Source organism: Equus przewalskii, chromosome X, assembly GCF_037783145.1.
Source record: "Equus przewalskii isolate Varuska chromosome X, EquPr2, whole genome shotgun sequence".
Classification (NCBI taxonomy): domain Eukaryota; kingdom Metazoa; phylum Chordata; class Mammalia; order Perissodactyla; family Equidae; genus Equus; species Equus przewalskii.
Genome location: NC_091863.1, coordinates 30,205,172 through 30,212,871, shown reverse-complemented (window position 1 = coordinate 30,212,871; position 7,700 = coordinate 30,205,172). Strand labels below are relative to the sequence as shown.

The following is a 7,700-nucleotide window of genomic DNA, read 5'->3' as shown; positions in this document are numbered from 1 at the left end:
TAATCAAAGCTATGGGATTAAATCTTTATGTGAAATTAGGCATTTTATCCTAACTTTACCTGAGAGTACTTATAATATTCTGTCATTCTGTCTTATAACTTGAGAACAGACCACATTTGATTCTTCTGCACATCTCAAGAATCAAACACAGCGTCTGACACATATTTGGAGTATATAAATGGTTGTTGAATTAATGCACAAATTAATTATAAATACCTAGGTTGATCTTTGTCTCCCACTATAATATCCTTGAATTCTAAGAACATATTTCGTCTTTTTTCTCCATGCACATGTGTAATATCTTGTACTATTACTTACTTGAGACAATAAGGGGGAAAAATGGTAGTTGTTTTGTTTTGTTTTGTTTTTGTCTGCTTCTCCACTAGAATACAAACACTAAGGAAACAGAGACTTGTTTCTCTTTGTTACTAATATATGCCCAAATCCTAGACCAGTGCCTGGGCCATAGCAGGTAATCAATAAGTATTTGTTGAATGAATTAATGAATGAATGAAAGGCCATTTGAGATCAGTGGTATTCCCTACCACGGTGGCTCATCCATACAACATAATTGGGCTTACAAAGAGACTTGTTGAGTGTCAGTGAAAGAACAAATGAGGTTGGAGGGAATGAATACATCCCCGTGGGTAAGTGCTTTCTCTAAGAACGCACCTAAACCTTTTGTTTTCTGCCAGAGAAAAAGGGAAGTGTGTACCTAGCCAAGAGCAAGGTAATTGACAAGCCAGGTGAAGGGGGAGAGCAAATATCAGGATATCAGCGATGAGATCATCCAATCTGTCCTACCGGGCTCCAGACAGGGCAGAAGGAACGTGCTTCTAGGACTGTGCTGAAAGATTAAGAGATGAGAGAATAAAGGGAGTGAAGAACAAGCTCAGAAAGAGTGAAAGATGGAGAGGTGGAAAGATTCACTGAGGCTCTAGAGGTGGTGCTCTCCTGTCAGAGCAGCGTGAACTAGACCATGACTAGCAAGAGAAAAGCGGAGGTCACTGGAGTTACTAAGTCTAGGAACCGAGTGAGGAGGCTATCAGAAGTGTGGTCAGGATTGGATGTTGAAGTCACTGATTTATCTAACATTCAAATAAAACTGTGCGATATTAAACATAACTAATGAGACCCCAAAAGCACTATATTTAATGAAACAATCACATTAGGACAATATTCAATTAAGCTGCTCAAAGAAATCATGCAAATGATTAACTTAAGACGCTTGCATCTATATTCATGAATAAAGTTTTAAAATATCATATAGTGCAGACACTTAGCACACAGTCTCCCGGATTCATCCAAGCCCTGATCCAACCTAGAACACCACGCTGACCCCTCCAGCTACCCCACCCACCGTAAAGTAATATAACGTAACGTAACGTGACACAATGTGACGTGACGTGACGCAACGTAACGTAACGTAACGTAAAACGGATCTCCCCCACCTCCGTAAAATAACGGACGCTCCCAACTTGGTGTGACGCCATTTTGGTCGCGAGCCAGAACTGCCACTGAGCCAGAGCTCACCCAACGGCGCCTTCAGCACCCGCTCTGGGAACACCTTGAGGTCGCCTTCGCCTTCGCGCCTCCAGCCATGGCGACCGCGCAGCCCTCGCAGGTGCTCCAGAACTACCACCCCGACTGCGAGGCCGCCATCAACGGCCAGATCTGCCTGGAGCTGTACGCCTCCTACGTGTACATGTCGATGGCCTACTACTTCGACAGGGACGACGTGGCCCTGAAGCACTTCTTCCAGCTGTTCCTGCAGCAGTCACGCCAGAAGGGAGAGCCGCCCAAGAGGCTGATAAGGCTGCAGAACCAGCGCGGAGGCCGCCTCCACCTTGGCGACATCAAGAAGCCAGACCCTGACCACTGGGAGAGCAGCCTGAAGGCCGTGGAGTGTGCGCTCCAGCTGGAGATGAACGTCAACCAGAGCCTGCTCGATCTGCACCAGCTGGCCACCGACAAGGCGGATCCCCATCTGTGCCACTTCCTGGAGAGTCACCTCCTGCTCGAGGAAGTCAAGTCCATGAAGGAGTTGGGGGACCATCTCACCAGCCTGCTGGGTGGGGGACCCAGCAGACGGCCTGGCAGAGTACCTCTTCGACAAGCTCACCCTGGGGGACGGCAGTAAACTTAGTTTGGACTGCTTTCCCCAGAGCCACGGGGTGACTTCCCCTGGTCACCATACTAAGCATGCATATTGCAATATTGCCCTTACAAAACGTTCACTTAAGGTTTTTTTCTTTCAATTTTATTCCAATAAAGTTATTTGGTTCCTAAATAAATAAAGGTCTCTCCTTGATTTGTGTGTGGGAATCTCTCACCTTTTAAGTTTTGAAACAGGTATCCAAGGGTCTCTCCACCCACCCTGGCCCCATCCACATGCAGCTCGGGATCTCCATGGATGGAGGGAGAAGGTATTCCATGGGACCCTGGAAAACACAAAATTAATCTTCCCCTCATAAACAAAGTGGGGAGGTATGCTGGGCAGGGGGGTGTCTGGGGCCCTGGTGTCTGTGGGTGCCTGTGCATAGTAAAAGTATTTAAAAAAACATAGTATGGAATTCATACTGGTTGCCTCTAAGGAAGAAGTGAAGAATGGGATTGGGCAAGGATTAAAATAGACTCTTCTACTTTACCTGAAAACTTTAGTTTATTGAAATATGCGAATGTTAACCTTGGTTGTTTCTGGGTAGTAACATGGGGGTCCTAGAAGGAAGTATGGCAGAGTATCTCTTTGACAAGCTCACCCTGGGCAACAGTGATAATGGTAACTGAGCCTTAGGCTGACTTTCCCATAGACATGGGAATGACTTCCCAGGTCACCATGCTGGACCTGCATATTGCCCTTACAAAACATCCAAATATCCTTTCCTTCAATTGTCCCCTTTCTTGCATTAAAGTAACATGGTAGCAAAAAATCCAAATTACCTCATTAGAAGGGCTGAAGAATAAAAGGTCAAAGCTGAAGGCCAAATTTGTGATATTGAACATGAAGTAGAATAAATCCCCCTGAATGTTCAGTCAGTGACTCTGGCTGCTTAGAAGAATGTAGAGGGGTGGGGGAGAGTTGAAGCTGGGAGACCAGTTAGTAGGTATTGTAACCCATCCAGATGAGAGCGATGGTGGCTTGAACTGTGGTGGTGACTGAGGAAATGAAGAGAAATAGACAAAGTCCAGATGGGTTTGGGACAAGTTGAGAAGATTTGCTTATGGGCCAGAGGTGAGGAATGGGAAATAGGGAAAATAATCTAGGTTCTGGTGTTTGGACTTGAACACTTGCATTAAAGGTGTTGCTATTTATTAATCAGGGGGTGTTAGGGAAACACCAAGGATGGGGAAGGCATGTCATGTAAAATCTGAGATGCCTATTCATATGCAAATGGAAATGTCTTGCAGGGAGCCAATGAATCTGGAGCTCACAGGAGGTCTCGTTTTGAAATACACATATGGGAGGCATCAGCTATAGATGGTGTTGAGGTCATGGGACTGGATAAGCTCGCCAGAAAGAGAGAGAGTATTGCCCAGCCAGCCCCATGCCCAGGGCAGCTGATATTAAGGATGGCTTGAGGTGCTGGAACACGCAGAGGGCTGCTGGCCTCACCTGGGCCATTACCGCATTCCAGACTGTGCTCCCCTGTGGCCACCCCCAGAGTCCCCAAATGAGCCTGTTTCTCACTGCAGTGTGGCCTCTGGTTCCTCCTTTCAGGATGTGGAGAGGAGTTAGCGTTACCCTGTCTTCATGGCTATGGGTAGAAAGAAATTATTTCCCAGTGGAAAGATTTCCCAAGGAAATGATAGACCTGCTTCTCTGTGGGTTTTTTCTGTCCCCCTTAAAACTCTTCCCCTCTCTCTGTCCACTGTCTATGTGACCAGATGAAATCTGTACCCATGTAAACCTTAAGGTTGTCCATGTCTGGGAAAAACACTCCAAACATTTGTTTCTTCTGTGCATGTGCAGTTTACAAAGATCGAAGTTAAAAATTTACAGACTTTGTATCCTCTACTCAAAGACACATGGGTAGCTTGAGTCTCTTTAAAGCTAGCAGATTGCTTTGAAGTATTTCATAAAATATGAACAAGTTTAGCTAAGCAGTAATTACCTTTCACATTTGTCCATGACTGCACTTTAATACTTTCTTATAAATGAGGATTACGGGCCAGCCCTGGCAGCCTAGTGGTTAGGTTCGGTGTGTTCCGCTTTGGCGGCCTGGGTTCAGTTCCTGGGTGTGGACCTACACTTGCTCTGTTAGTGGCCATGCTATGCTAGCAGCCCACATACTAAAAAATAGAGGAAGATTGGCACGGATGTTAGCTCAGGGTGAATCTTCCTCAGCAAAAAAAAAAAGAGCATTATGTTCTTTTGAATTCAGTTTCCAGGTAATTCAAGTATCCCTTCATTCTTCTTTGTCAAACTTGGTCTTTTCAATACATTTCTTTCTGTGCCTGCTTTCAGGACCTCTCCTCTCTCTGAGTTTGTCTCAGATCTTATCTATTTATATATATACTTCAATACACATCTCTCCCCAAGGTGTGAGGAAGCACAAGGCAAGCATATATTTGTGAGTGTTTAAAACTCTCAGTTCACTGAGGATCCTTCCTACTTTCCTGTTTTGGAGAGGCAGTTTGCTGTAGTGGTTTCTACCCAGATTGCCTGGGTTCACATACCAGCTTAGCCACTCATCTTGGGTGAACCAGAGTAAGCTGTCTAATTTCTCTGTGCTTCCATTTCCTCACATTAAAAATAGGATAATAAAAATGTCAACTCCATTGGGTTACTGTGAAGATACAATGAGTTAATTTATGTAAATCTCTTAGAACAGTGCCTGGCACAGTGTAAATACTTTGTGTTAGCCATATTTTTTATCATCATCCTCCAGTAACTTCTGAGTTCCTTTGTGTAGATTATGCATTGGGGAAAAGATTTCATGTCTATACTTTGCCATCGGCAGTCTCTCTGGCATTTTAGCCAACCATGTCAGCTTGTATATTGAGAAGGAAAAAAAATCCTTTGTAGCTTCTTTGGTTGTCAGGCACAGCCAGGACTCAGGAAGGGATATTTCTGTATATGCTTCCCCAAGCTCAGGCCCAGAAGTGAGTTTCACTGTGACAATTTTCTACGGTGATGCTTTCATTTTTTCTCCACTAGCCTTCCTTGGAAATCGCCCCCTAGAACATGGTTTGCTTATTCTTCCCAAATCCAGTTGCCTGATCCTTCTCTCTGCATCTTGAACTACTTGTCACTCCTCAGAGATGGACAAGAGCAAAAGGATAAAGGGCTCACTCTGATTCCCACCATATATATGGATGTTTTGACATGAAGAGGTATGGAATAGGGCAAAAAATGAGCAAAAAGGGACCATATTAGGGCTACCGATAATCTAAAAATTAATTTTTATAAAACACCATGCACTTTAGCACAGAGGTTCGTAAGCTTTTCTGCCATTAGAGTCACCTGCTGAGCTTTTAACATTCTTGATGCACAGGCCACAACCCAGACCAAGAACATCAGAGTCCCTTGGGGCAGCACCCAGACATCCCAGGCAATGAAAAGCAGTAGGAATACCTAGCTACTCAAAGTGTGGTCTATGCATCAGGAGCATCAGCCTCACTGGAGCACTTCTTAGAAACGCAAAATCTGAAGCCCCACCACAGATCTACTGAATCAGAATCTACATCTTAACAAGATCCCAGGTGATGAATATGCACACTGTCGTTTGAGAAGCACTGCTCTACCATTCTGGCACTCAAACATGGCTGCACTGTAGAGTCACCTGGGGAGCTGGAAAATAGTACTGATGCCTCGACTTACACAACTCACTCAGTCATGCCATCATGAAAGTACTAGAGCAATCACACTAAAATTTTTCTCTAACTTCAAAAACAATTATTGAATCAACAATTATTGACCACTCACAGGCTTTTATCCATTCTGCTGTTTTATCACAAATTTTTGCATCTATATTCATAAGGGATATTGGTCTGTAGTTTTCTTGTGATGCCTTTGTCTGCTTCTGCTATCACAACACTGGCCTCACAGAATGTGTTAGAAAATATCCCCCTTTCTATTTTTCAAAAGAGTTTGTAAAGAACAGGTCCCTCTTTAAATATTTGATAGAGTTCGCCCGTGAAATCATTTGGACCTGGGCTTTTGATTGTGTGAGATTTTAAAATTACTAGTTTAATACGTTACTTATTATAGGTCTGGTCACATATTCTAGATTTTCCTGAGTCAGCTGCTGTAGTTTGTGTCTTCCCAGGGATTTCTCCATTTCCTCTAGGTGGCATATCTAGTTCTGGTTCATAATATTCCCTTATAATCCTTTTTACTTCTATAAACCAGGTAATGATGTCCTTCTTACATTCTCGAGTTTAATAACTTGTCTCATTTTTTCCTGGTCAGTCTAGCTAAAGAATGTAAATTTTGTTGATTTTTTAAAGAACTCCCTGTGATTACGTTGATTTTCTCTGTTGCTTTTCTCTCCTATATTGCTTTTATTTCTGCTCTAATCTTTAACATTTCCTTATTCCTGCTTGCTTTGCGTTTAATTGGCTCTGATCTATTCTTTTTTGAATTTAGAATGTTAGGTTATTTGACATCTTTTTCTTTTTTTAATATAAGCATTTATAGCTATACATTTTTCTCGAATCACTCCATTTACTGCATCCCAAAATTTTTGGTATGCTGTTTCTTTTTCATTCATCTCAAAGTATTTTCTAATTTCCCACGTGATTTCTTCTTTTACCCATTGGTTATTTAGAAGTGTGTTGTTTAATTTCCACATATTTGTGAACTTCCCAAATTGTCTTCCGTTATCGATTTCTAATTTTGTTCCATTTTGGCCAAAAAAACATTCTTTGCGTGATTTCAAATCTTTTAAATTTATTGAGGCTTGTTCTTGAATATACTATATCCTGGAGAATATTTCATGAGTGCTTGAGAAGAGTGAGTATTCAACTGTTGTTGGTTGGAGTAGACTATACATTTTTGTTAGGCCTAGTTGGTTTATAGTTTCAGTAAACTCTTGTACTTCTTTGTTGCTTTTCTTCCTAGTTATTCTATCCACTATTGAAAGTAGGAATTGCAGTATTCAATTATTATGTCTGACTCATTTATTTCATTCTTAAATTCTGTCAATTTTTGTTTCATGTATTTGAGGCTCCTTGGTTATGTACATATTCGTTTGCTATCTCTTCCTGATGACTTGAACCTTTTATCATTATAAAATGTCTCTCTTTGCCTCTAATAGTTTTTGTCTTAAAGTATATATATATATATTTTTTTGAGGAAGATTAGCCCTGAACTAACATCTGCTGCCAATCCTCCTCTTTTTGCTGAGGAAGACTGGCCCTGAGCTAACATCCATGCCCATCTTCCTCTACTTTATATGTGGGACGCCTACCACAGCATAGCTTGCCAAGTGGTGCCATGTCCATACCCGGTATCCAAACTGGTGAACTCCAGGCTGCCGAAGCAGAATGTGCCCACTTAACTGCTGAGCCAGTGGGCCAGCCCCCTTAAAGTATCTTTTTTTCTGAAATTAGTATAGCCACTCCCACTTTCCTCTGATCACTGTTTGCATAACATATGTCCTTTCTTTCTTTTTACTTTCAAACTATTCATATCTTTCGATCTACTGTGTATCTCTGGTAGACAGTATATAGTTGGATCTCCTTTTCTATCCACTGTG

At 42.3% G+C, this 7,700-nt stretch overlaps 1 pseudogene; it reads left to right on the top strand.

Moving 5' to 3' along the window:
- Window positions 1-1,450: 1,450 nt before the first annotated feature.
- Window positions 1,451-2,305, top strand: LOC139080972 (ferritin heavy chain pseudogene; annotated as a pseudogene).
- Window positions 2,306-7,700: the final 5,395 nt, after the last annotated feature.